Source organism: Mya arenaria, chromosome 14 (genome assembly GCF_026914265.1).
Source record: "Mya arenaria isolate MELC-2E11 chromosome 14, ASM2691426v1".
Taxonomy (NCBI): domain Eukaryota; kingdom Metazoa; phylum Mollusca; class Bivalvia; order Myida; family Myidae; genus Mya; species Mya arenaria.
Genome location: NC_069135.1, coordinates 27678883 through 27692241, shown reverse-complemented (window position 1 = coordinate 27692241; position 13359 = coordinate 27678883). Strand labels below are relative to the sequence as shown.

The 13359-nt window shown below is 37.0% G+C and overlaps 1 protein-coding gene across 4 annotated transcripts in view; it reads right to left on the bottom strand.

The window, feature by feature from the left end:
- Positions 1–13359, bottom strand: part of LOC128217046 (uncharacterized) — a 67205-nt gene that overhangs the window by 41509 nt on the left and 12337 nt on the right. Inside the window, exon 1 of one of the 4 annotated variants that reach the window (XM_052923869.1) lies at positions 989–1073. The exons of 2 other annotated variants lie outside the window; for them this stretch is intronic. The gene's annotated coding sequence lies outside the window, so the exon portion shown is untranslated. Of the gene's footprint in view, positions 1–876; positions 1074–13359 lie in introns of those variants that run through there. One more of the 4 variants, XM_052923867.1, reaches the window with a different exon arrangement.

Here is a 13359-nt window from a genome sequence, read left to right as displayed (position 1 = left end):
ACCTAGTGACCCCAAAAACAATAGGGATCTTCTACACCTCATGACCAACCTCCCTACCAAGTTTGGTGATCCTAGGTCATGCGGTTTTCCAGTTATCGATCGGAAACGAAGTGTGACGTACGGACGGACTGACGGACTGACGGACTGACGGACTACCGGACTACCGGACTACCGGACTACCGGACTGACGGACAGGGCAAAAACAATATGTCTCCCCCAGAGAGGGGGAGACATAATAACAGTATTTCATTCCTGCTTAAAGCAAAACTTAGACAGTATTGTGGCAAAATAGTCCCTGCATTTTCTCACAACAAGAATTCATTCTCTCAAAGAAAGTTTCTTAAAATCCCCATTAGATTAGAAGACAGACTTATCTTGTACATTTCAAGCCTTCAGTTTTCCAGGAAAGCTCAGACAGTCAGTTACATAATATGTGTGTAAAATCAATCAATTCTAGATATACTGATAATACATTGTATTTTGTGGATTTTTGCCAGCTATTGCAAAAATTTGATACCGCTTCAAAAGGAACCTAACTAAACAAAGAAAAAATCCATTCACAAAAAAAAATAATGTAAAGAAAAACATTAATTGAACATAATTGATTTATTGCTTTAGTTTGCTGAAAAACACAAATATCTTCGTTTAATTCTAAACGTGATTACTTTTAATTTGTAAAATGAAGATAACAGAGTAAATGGCTGTGAAGAAAATCCCCCCCCCCCAAAAAAAAAGATTAATTTAAAATAAAAAATCCCTTTTTAAACATTATCACAGAAATAAGAAGCAACAATGATGAAACTGTATAACAGTTTACAAATTTGTTCTCATTTTATTGCATAATAAAAAAAAAAATATTTAAAAACTCCTATTTACCATTATTACTTCCATTCTTTCCTTTATGAAAGTCATCCTTAAAGAGTCACATATAAAATAACGATTTCTGACTCAGTATTCAGTAAATTATGCACTTCAAACTATACTTTACCATATAAGTGAAAAATGTTCCAACTCAAGAGAAGCTGACAGCATTTATGGCAGGGCTGAACATTTATATCCTTTTTAAGTAGTTCTCAAGCATGAAAACAAAGAAGTAACACTTGAAACAATGCTAATCCTTAACTGTTTTGCCAAGAGGGAAACAATTTACGAAACTCCTTAACAAGCATCTTTATCATACTCAGTATTAAAGTGTTCAAACAGTAAAATTATTCATTTTTTTCCTACTTTTTCATTATTTCCGAATAAGGAAATTCTTGTAAAAAATTGAGTTTAACATTAAGACGAGGATGCTCCTGATATTATCAAGGAGATGTCAGGAGTTTTTTTCTTTTTCAGTGAACAACAAAGGCTATATTCAGGTTCATTTATTTGATAAATAAATTCTTAGTATAACTCTTTTTTATAGGAGAACACCACCCCCACCCTTGCCATTTTAACAAGGCAGATAAACCATGCCGGCCCCTCCATCTTCCTAAGGTTTTTAAAAGGGTGGGCAAATTAGTAAAAGATTTAAATAAATGTCTAAGAAATCTCAATACCAGAATGTATTGAAAATAACACTATGTGCCTTTGCCAGTGGATGGTTGCATAAACATCTGACCCCTTTGCATTCCCTTTGAGGAAGGATATGAATGTCAAAGGGAACATATATCACCACCCATGTGTGGGGTTCCCATCTGTGTGGTTCCCACCCATTTGTGGGGTTCCCATCTGTGTGTGGGGTTCTCACCCGTGTGTGTGGTTCCCACCTGTGTGTGGGGTTCCCACCCGTGTGTGAGGTTCACACCCGTGTGTGGGGTTCCCACCTGTGTGGGGGGTTCACACTCATGTGGGGTTCCCATCTGTGTGTGGGGTTTCCACCCATGTGTGGGGTTCCCACCCGTGTGTGGAGTTCCCACCTGTGTGTGTGGTTCCCATCTGTGTGTGGGGTTCCCACCCGTGTGTGTGGTTCCCACCTGTGTGTGGGGTTCCCACCCGTGTGTGAGGTTCACACCCATGTGGGGTTCCCACCCGTGTGGGGTGCCCTTGCATGTTTGGGCGTTGCCACCCATGTGTGGGGTATCCACGACAGAAGTGAAACATTGAAACCAAAGACGTAATCTCTAAAGTAAAAAAAACTTGGTACTTGGTCAACACCCTTTCAGCAACCATCAATATGGGCTTTTAAGGGTCATATTAACTTTAATACACTTCCTAGGAAGTGATCAGTAAACAAACAAAAGAAATATATATATATTCCTGAGTTTCCTACACTGCTGGAGATCATCAACATTACACCTGACATTCAGAACAGTGGCTTCCCTGATTGTGACAGGAGCAAAAACAATCTGGCAACATTTATTACTGCAGTGACAAAACATATTTTGATGTATGGTTTGCAAAAACATCTGTCTTAACTGCTTGTTTTTCAAAGTAAAAGAGGGATGTTTCTGACACCTGGAATTGTGTGCTTGAGTTCAAAGTAAAAGCGAGTCATTTCTTACATCCAGAATGGTGTGCTTGTGTTCTAAGTAAAAGCGGGTCATTTCAACGTAAAAGCAGGTAATTTCAAAGTAAAAGCAGGTCATTTCTTACATCCAGAATGGTGTGCTTGTGTTCAAAGTAAAGCGGGTCATTCCTTACATTAAGAATTGTGTGCTTGTGTTCAAAGTAAAAGCGGGTCACTTCAAAGTAAAAGCGGGTCATTTTAAAGTAAAAGCTGTCATTTCTTACATCCAGAATGGTGTGCTTGTGTTCAAAGTAAAACAGGTCATTTCTTACATCCAGAATGGTGTGCTTGTGTTCTATGTAAAAGCGGGTCATTTCAAAGTAAAAGCCAATCATTTCTTACATCCAGAATTGTGTGCTTGTGTTCAAAGTAAAGCAGGTCATTTCTTACATCCAGAATGGTGTGCTTGTGTTCAAGGTAAAAGTGGGTCATTTCTTACATCCAGAATGGTGTGCTTGTGTTCAAAGTAAAAGCCTGTCATTTCTTACATCCAAAATGGTGTGCTTGTGCTCAAAGTAAAAGCCTGTCATTTCTTACATCCAAAATGGTGTGCTTGTGTTCTAAGTAAAAGCGGGTCATTTCAAAGTAAAATCGGGTCATTTCTTACATCCAGAATGATGTGCTTGTGTTTTAAGTAAAAGCGGGTCATTTCAAAGTAAAAGCGGGTCATTTTTTACATCCAGAATGGTGTGCTTGTGTTCAGAGTAAAAGCGGGTCATTTCTTATGACCAGAATTGTGTGCTTGTGTACAAAGTAAAAGAGGCTTGTTTTTTTACATCCAGAGTGGTGAGCTGGCATAGTAATGGAGGGCCATTTCTTTCACCCAGAATTGTGTGATTGTGTTCAAAGTAAAAGAGGCTTGTTTTTTTACATTCAGAGTGGTGAGCTGGCGTAGTAAGAGAGGGTCAATTCTTACACCCAGAATCATGTGCTTGTGTTCAAAGTAAAACCTTATTGTTTTTTACACCCAGAATTGAGTTTGTTTAAAGTAAAAGTCGGTCTCTTCTTGAAACCGGGTTATGTGTTTGTTTTTAAAGTAAGAAAAGGTTGTTTCTTACACTAAATGGTATGCTGGTGTTGAAAGTATAAACGGGTCGTTTCTTAAACTCAGAATGGTTTGCTTGAGTTAAAAGTAAATGCAGGTCGCTTCTGAGGACCCGCATTGTTTGTTTCAAACATTATATATTTTACAACGATTGTGAAGAAAGCTATGATAGCTTATACTAAGTCACTCTTGTTGGTATGGTGTTGCACATTTAAGAGTGTGATCTTTGTTGTGGGGGAAACCAGAGTACCTGGAGAAAACCCACTTGTCCAGTTGGTCACCCACTAATCTCACATGCGCCCATGCCGGGAATCGAACCCGGGTCGCCTTGAAGAGAATTAAGCGAGTGCGCTAACCACTGCGCTAACCGGACCCTGATTGTGTGCTTGTGTTCAAAGTAAAAGCGGGTTGTTTTTTACATCCACAGTGGTCAGCTGGTGTTCAAAGTAAAAGAGGGTCATTTAACTTTAAGCCGGCATTTAAATTGGTCTTAATACAAGTGTGCGTATTGTCAACATGTGTACTAAGTCTAATGCAAATATTATCTTGAACTTTTTTTAATTACGCCCTAAGCAAAAGTTTACGCATGACAGCTCTGACGACAATGACACCAAGGCTATTACAAGACTTCAACATTTTTTTTCTACAACAGAGACAGGTTTAAAATCAACAACCAACCAAGTGCAAGACTTTATACCTTACCCCACCCCACCCAAGACTACATCAACTAGGCGATGACAATACCTAGAATCTTAGATTCGCCATGGAAGAGTAGACAAGCTAAAGGAAATCAACAACCAACTAAATGGGCACATGACATCAAACCCAGACAGAATCTATATTGTTAGAATTCAACAGGCTCCAAGGAATGACCATTAAGATAATACAGGGTGCTATAAACATAGATAACCAATATGTAAGATATTACAGGGAAAGGTTCTTGTTACAGAAATTATTCATCAACTTTTATAACAGTCTCAATGACCAAGGATGGAATAGATTAGGAAACTCTGAGCCATCTGGGACAAAAATGGCAATATAAAATGGCTTTAGTTACATTACTTTTATAGTTGGGGTGTGAGGTTTAGCTATTTATTTATATTTACTCAGTTTTCTTAATATTTCAAGTTGCAAAATAGGAGTATTTTAGCACTTTAATGAGCATTCCCACAACGCTATAAACCATAGGTTTATAGATCATGGCGTACCATCCCACATGCTTGTGTGCTGAGGCACCCTGCATGCGACCCCCTCCCCCTGACCATCCATAAACAATTTGTGAAAAAAAAAATGAATTGACAATAACACACCTTTCGGACTACAAAAGGCCAAAAATAATTGGGAAAGACAACCCCACTTAGCAAATATAAATTCGATATTGTTTGGTTTACGAGGAGGGCGGCACAACACCTTGCAGATAAAGCCTCTATTGTCTCAACAAAACCTTTCTGAACCATGATTAATAAACAAGGCATTGAGGGCATAAAAAAATATTACAACTGATAAGCCTGAAACTGGCTTTGTTCAGGTACATATACACCAGACTGCAAACAGTGCAGACAAATCAGTATGGTGAAGCACCAAATCATGAACCTGATAAAAACTCAAGTGCACCTCACTTAATTTGCTAGAAATTTAAGCAAGAATACAGGTAAATTAGCCAAAGTGCTTCCAATGTTTCCTGATAAATGCAAAATAGCAGAAAATCATGACTGGTGGTAAACAAAGCATGATAATTAATTGCACTGGAGCTTAGCTTGAAACAAAAAGAGAACAGTGATTCATTCAATCCTTAGAAATGTCGAAGTCAACTTATTTCATTTCAATTTAAGGGATCACCTCAAAACAAAGTTGAAGCCTAATTGGCAACAACAATAGTGCTTTCAACAAGAGAGCCAACTGTTACAAAAATGTTCTGTCCTAATTTAAGGATACCAAGTTTGATAATTTTTAAGTGGTTTAACATTATTAAGTCAAATTTAAAACAGTTTATGCCAATTCAAGGACTTAATTAAGGCTTCACCCCCACGCCACAGGTGAAACAATAATACAAGTACTACCCGATTTAAAAAACAACAACGGACACATAAAAACCAATATTAATCATTTAAGTATCATTTTCAAGATGTTATAAAAAGTAATATTGAGGTAATCATTTACATTCTGCTTTTTCCTGGCAATAAAGTGGTACCAAAAGAAAAGGTTTGAATCATAAACAATCCAACAGCTCACGCAACCATGAAGATAATTAATCAGTCAAATCTCTGACATAAACAACAGGCAGCTTTACTTATCAGACATTCACCTTCTTTCATTTAGGTTATAAACCTTTACACATTTTATTTTTTATACAGAAGAGATATAAAATCAAATGCTACATGATCCCCACAAGTGGATGTGTCCGCTCGTTTGTTGACACTGTTGTTGTTTCTTCAGTCATAAAGGGCCATAACTCAACAATGATTATTGTGCCTTGCTATAAATTTGCATATTGTTACTAGATCCTCGTGTACCAAGTTTCATTGAAATGTCTTGAATTAATGTTTATCAAAATTCAGTTACGAGTTATAAACAAGGTTTATATATAGCTTTTGCATGATGACGTTCTTCCTTCAAACAATTAAGACGCGTTAAAAATATTCCACCAAAGCAGAAACCTGAAATATGCAATTGAAATTACCCTCGTACTTAAAGAAAATGCTTGCAAGTAAATAAAATCTATCCATGGCACTGCTAATATATATGTAACACTAGTTAGAAATCCATGGAATTTCTTCATATAAACAAAAAACACACAATAAAAACTATAGTTTCGATAACCTTACCCGTTCTCCTTCAAAAAAGTTTCACACTAACATATTCCTTTTGTCAGACAGTTTATAATTTAATAATTCAATTAAAATCCTTACCAAAATGAATTAAGAAAACATTTTCCACACACACACTCACAAATGACTCAAAAGAAATATTGAAAATCTGTAGCCAAATAATATTAGTTCATTTTTTAACACAAATATTGAGAAAATATTATTAGGAAGCCCTCTGAATTATTCAGTCAATTACCACTAAGGCAAAAACATGAAAACATGTGCCATCCAACACAAATGGCAAGAAATATGAGTAATGAAAATCTTCAGCCAGAAGGCTTATCAGTCAGGCTATCACAGGTTACTTGACTCATGAACTGGTCACTCCCAAGACACCATGTATGACTCAAACTGGTTCTGACAGCTCTATCTAGCCCTGAAAATAACCTTATTATCAAATTTCTCATGAGTATTATTAGCCATGGAAACCTCTGAAGTTGTTTACAGAGGGAAGAGAAAAACAACAGTGAAGTGACCTCTTGCCCTGTACTTTAATTTTACAGATACAAAGTCAGTTGAATCATATTGATGTTTATGACATTAAATGTTGATGAAAGGTTTGAAATTCTTGAAATGAAGCCTAGCTTTTTAAAACAAAACTTGTCTAGGACATCCTCTGTGTGTATCTTGGCTGGTTAGATAATGGTGTAACAACCCTGCCCCCTTAGGTACTGAATGCTCTTTAATTTTCTTACCAATTTCTGTGTAACAAGTATAAGATTAAGTACTTTGTGGATCTGCATACTAAATAGTGTCAATTTCTACATACTGTGCACCAGCCTCTTGAGACCGGAGTTATGCACTCCTTAAAAGACCACAACTGAAAACAGCATACAACAAGAGTGCTAATTAACGCAAAATAGTCTGTCATATTTTTAGGTCACTAAGTTTGGTGATAAGTGGTTGTATGTTTAGTCAAATATGTAGAGCGGACACTGCAAATGCAGTTTAAGCAAATTCAAGGGTCATAACTCTGGAGTGGCAGAGGCGGCTTGGCTCGTTACTGAACTTAATAATCCAAGATATAATGCTATGGTATAAGCTGTCCTGTTCTATGAAGGTTTAGTAGTTTTTATTGAATATTCACATATCACATTGGTGTCTTAACTAAATTGTCTTCAGCTGTGAGTAGAAAACAGTTTATGTTAGCCTGTTGTTATTGTTGTTTTTTGCCAAAAAGGTAACTCAACTTATTATTAAGAGTTATGGGCCTTGCTACACATGGCGTATGTGTACAGCGTTGCTCACAAGATCATGTATACTTAGTCTCATTGTCTAAATAACTTTACAGTTTCTGAATTGTGGCATATTAAGGTTCAAATTTTTACCAGCAGATGTAGACATCACAACACCAAGGCCTTTTACAACACCTTGACTGTTTCCTCGAAAAAAACAAACAAGCTTATAATAAGACAAATGAACTTCAAAATGATCAATCTCTAGAGATCATTAAATTGCATTTTAAACATCCAATATGGCCATTATTTTCTTGAAAATGAACACAAAAAAGCTGCAACATTGGTGGTCACATGCACTGACAGCACAGCATGCACAGCTTGCTTACTTCACAAACCTCAAGTGTACATGAGAAGGCCCTTCTCCCAGAGGAGATCCCTTTTTATTAGCACCTTCCAAGACCTGTCAACAACAAAAATGGAAGCCGCATGAAAGCTGCATGCCAAAAACCGCATGCCACAGGCAAGCGTGCAGCATGTCATGAGAGCCTTTATTGATTGCCTCTGTCATGCTATCAGCCCCTTCATCAGCAGATAACCCGGGCCTTTTTTCTAGATCTGGGGTATCAATTACACGTATACAAAGTGTTTCCATTAATGTTGTTTATTTTCCAGGATGCTCACAAGTAGTGATGCTGAATTTCTTTTGAGGATTTAATAATGAACTGTTTTTAGCCATTGTGGCAGTTAATTATGATGGTGATTTTTTATGTATAGTTATATACATAAAATATACTGTCATCTATAAACTTTAAGATAGGCATTTAATTATATAATACAAGAGCATCATGAAATGCTTTATTAAAAGAAAATTAATTAATTTATTTAGGAAGAAAATTTTCTCGTACATTCATGTATTTTTTGTTGAGACTTAGTCATTTAGTGGTTTAATGTCTGCTGAATGTCATCTTTGGGCTTTTTTTGTAGACTTAATATTTGAAAACATAAATAAATTATACAGTATAGATTAAGTTGGCTAACAACGATTCTTTTCAAATACATTTGGCACCGCGCACCCTAGTTAAGTCGTGCAGCGTCGGGAACGGGCCAGCATATACACTCCGGTATAGTAGGGGTGGTCACCGAGCCCGAGCCACACTGTCTAAGGAGCACGTGCAGTTGGCCATTAATTTGGGGAATTAGCTGGCACAACTGCGAGTTACCGTTTAAGTTCAGATCACGTTTAATGGTTCACTTTGATTAACAACTCAAGTCCAATTAAGATGTTTAAAAGTTGGTTCTTTATTAATTCCACATTTAAGTTGAATAGTTAACAAAGATAAATCCAAAGACTTATTCAACAAGAAACATTCAATAGTCCATGTGATATATTAAGTTATGAAAGTAAGTGAATTAATTATATAGTCACAAAAAAAGTAGTTCAAAGATATTTCCTTAGTAAAAGAAAAAGTACAAAGTTCCTAGTCTATATGTATATCTAATGTATATATTTCTCTTCTTTTTTTTAAATGAAAAATGTACATACTTATATACTAACTTAAAGAGTAGAAGTTACCAATCAGAATTAAGTGATAAAAAGATAATGATCGAAGATTTTAGAAAGTGTCACTCAAAAATAATTATTGTCAAAAATAAAATTTACAATTAGATTAAGTCTGAGATAATTGAGAAGTGTCAAAGTCTCAAAGAGTAAGGTTTATGATTATGATCTGAGATAATTAACTGATAATAATTAAGAAGAGGAAGCAGTAAAATCTTATCAGAAATGTCAAAACACTCAATTGCAATTAGAAAGACTGACAAAAGTCTCTTTAGGAAATTATGAAAGTAAATATCATAGAAAAATAAGATGTAACCAAAAAAAAGAATAATAAATTTTCTAACAGAATTTGGAAGAGAAAGTCACACGGTGACAAATTCCCCCTTGCTCACAAAAAGTTCGTCCCGAACTTAATTAAACATTTATATCATTATCATAAGTAGAAATTTTTTTTTTTTGATTTTACTAATTCTATAATTGAAGTTTAACATAACATGAAAATTATATGACCAATGTTCACCCATGTAACAATACAATACAAATGAAAAATAATGACAATACAAGTTGCTATATACAGTGATATGTACAGTGTGGATCCACATACAAAATAGCTTTAAAGAACATATACATGTATACAAGATTATGAAGTAATTATACAGTTTAACTCATTTCACTTTATTTTGATTCCAATATCCGATATTATAAGGGTATACATGCGATAAAACCAACCTTTTTGCGCAATAAAGTTGCAATATCTTTAGCATATTTCAGAATTTTGAGCGTTGGCTCAAAAATTAAAAATTAACCCTTAGAAAATCGAAGAGCAGAATATAAAAAAAATGATAGTTAAATCAGCAGTTCTAAGATTTCTTTAGTGCAGCTAATATGTCCAAGGTTTTAGTAATTTTAGCACAATTTTCCAGCATACTTTGTATTACTTCTACCTGGTTGTAGCGTGCATGATTGTTATAGTGATCGCAATATTGAAAACATTCATTTTGGTTGGGTTCATCATAGTTGTCGTAGATTGGTGGATCATGGTAAGGTTCAAAGTTGTTGCGACATTGAGGTTCATAAGGAAAGTGGTTGTTGAAAGAAGGTTGTTGGTAGGTCTGGAAGTTGTTGTTGTAGTATGGTTCTTCGAAGGCCTGGAAGTTGTCATCGAAAGGAGACGAGGCAAATGATTGTTCATGGATAATGTCAGCATATTGTTGATGATGTGGTTGGTTTTCGAAATGTGGTCTATTGTAGCTCCGGTATTTTTGGAAAGGCTGGTTGTAGTTTTGTTTTGATTTTTTCTTTCTATTGATTTTAGGGTTTTGCTGAAAGCTTTGTTTTTGAATGTAATTAACTGCAGGTTTAACTTGATTGAAGAACTTGTGCTGGTGTTGCCGAAGTGGTCTTTTGCGTTTCTTTCCGTGCATTGCTTTGCAGGCGTGAAATTCTCGTTTGAGGTGTCCAGGAACTCTGCACTGAACATACCAAGCAAATTCCTTGTTTTGGAAACGAACTTTGTAGTAAAGTTTTCCATTTTGTCTTTTGCTAGCTTCAAGTTGTTGAATTCTTGAAGTAGGTAGTTTGAGACAAACAGGTTCTTTGCAATCTGGGCATGTTGGAGTTTTGTTGATGCCACTCGGTCCTGGTTGAGGTGAAGATGCTTGAGGGTTACTGTGAATCTGATGCTGCTTAACATTAGGTTGTTTTTCCTGGTTCTTGTTCATAGGTAGAGTAGCTTTAATGGTGTGCTGCTTATGTTGAGGTTGAAATTTTGATGCAACAGTTTTGGTTTTGTCTGCTGTTGATGGTCTGTTAGTTCTGGGTTTCATCTTTGGTTTCCCTGTTTTAACATTGACTGGATTTTGATGAGTTGCTTCATCTTGCAGTTGTCGTTGCTGTTCAACTTGATTGTCGGCGGTATGGTCATTTTGTTGAAGAGCTTGATTATTATGTTGAGGACAATTTGTAGCTGGCTGCTGCTGAATGTCAGAAGTATTGTCCGGTGCAGGATCAGTGTCTTCAATATCATCATCTAGGTTGTCATTTAATTGATCAGGATCAAGCTCATCTGCTGCATTATGTAGATCATCAGGAATATTGGTTGGCCTTTCTTCAGGATCGTAGTATGGTTTAAGCCTCTTGGCATTGACAAGGGATTGTACCTCTTTGTTAGTTGCCTGATGTCGCACTTTGTATGTATGGTTTGGTCCAACCAGAGTGATGTAGTAGGGACCAACCCACTTGCGGTGTAGCTTGGGTGCTTTCCCAGGTGGTACTTTAGTGCAGTAAAGCCAAACACGTTGAGCTGGTCTATAGGTGGGAAGTTTAGACCACTTGTCATACTGCTTCTTGTACTTGTCCTGTGACCGCTGTATGTTTTCGCCTGCAAGTTTGCGACATATCTCCACATTCTGTGTAATTCGAGCGAGGTTCAGTTTGATATCTGGAGAGAGATGATCTTTTGGTTGTAACACAGTGTCGATAGGGAGCCTCATTTCTCGTCCAAATAACATGAAAAAGGGACTGTAATCTGTTGATTGGGTTGCGGGAGTTGAACGGTATGCCATCATAATTCCAGGAAGATATTCTGGCCAGTCATCTTGCTGATTTTTACAGTAGGCACGAAATGATTGAAGAATGAAAGAGTTTTTAGACTCTACCAGTCCATTGGTTTGAGGATGATAGGAACTGGTGTAGCTGCGCTTGATCTGGAAGAGTTCAGATAAGGCATTCACAAGATGGGACATGAAGTTCCTTCCCCTGTCGCTGATAAGTGTCCTTGGAGCTCCGTATCTGGAAATGATTTCCCGGTAGAGGACAGCTGCAACTTCTGGGGCTTCTTGTGTTTTCAAAGGGAAGCACTCGCACCATTTTGAGTAGCTGTCAACCACTAAAAGAATGTGCTTATATTTCTCCTTTGTAGTAGGTAGTCCACTCAGAATGTCCATGTGCCAGCGACTGAAGATGTCATCCACTGGCTGTGGGTGAAGAGGAGGTGGCTTACTATTGAAAGCTCTCTTGGATTGTTGGCACACTTCGCAGGATTGAATATACTGCCTGACATCGGTATACATTGATCGCCAGAAGTATTTACTACGAAGGGCCTCATAAGTTCTCTCTGAGCCTTGATGTCCTCCTCCTATTAGACAATCATGGTAGGACTTGAGTAGGTCGTCGCGAAGTTTTCTTGGAATGGCAATGCATTTGACGATTCTTTCATGTTGTGGTCGATTCTTGTTGCGTTTTGTGTGGAAGTGGTAGAGAACTTGGTTTTCAATGATGTAGTTGTAGGATTCAGCTGCTACCGCTCTAGCTAGTTTTTCATTATCAGGGACTTCTCTGGTTTTCAGGTATTTGTAGAGGTGTTGAGGATCACAGCAAGATTGTTGAGCATTGAATATGGTGTCTATGTTAATGTTGTCTGGTGGGTCTTGAATGGCTGTTATAGGTGAAACAACTACGTCTGGTTCATCAGGATACTGGAATGATGTCTGAATGTAGGTTTTTGTTGAAGCGCTTATAGAACCAATGTGGTCTGCTAGGTCTGTAGAATATTTTGTTTGTTCAGAGCTGTATTCTTGACGTGAAAGGAAGTCTGCAGTGTGGTTGGCAGCACCAGCTCTGTGGCGGATTTCAAAGTCGTAGCCTTGTAGTAGAATGCTCCATCTCCCAAGGCGACCTTGACAGTCTTGGATCTTTTGGAGATATTTTATGCCAATATTGTCGGTGTAGATGATGAAATGTTTGTTTGCAAGGTAATGTTTAAAATGTTGTATTCCTTACACTAATGCAAGCCCTTCTTTGTCTGTGATGTGCCACTTTAATTCGTTTTCACGCAGTGATCGTCCTCCAAAGCTGATGGGGTGCTCTTTCTTGTTGTATTTCTGTGTTAACACATATCCTATTGCATATTCTGAACTATCGGTTGAAAGTACAAATGGTTTGTCAAAGTCTGGGTATTTTAGGATTGGTGCACTAGTTAATTTTTCTTTGAGTGTTTGAAAGGCGATTTCACATTTTTGAGTCCACTGAAATTTTACATTTTTCTTTAGTTGGTCTTGGAGGGGTTGAGAAATTTTAGAATAGTCCTTCACAAACTTTCGATAATATCCAGCCATTCCTAAAAAGCGTTTGATTTCTTTGGCAGATTTTGGTGATTTAGCTTTCATTATTTTCTCAATATTTTCTGGAGATGTAGTTAACCCGTCTTTTGAAATAATATG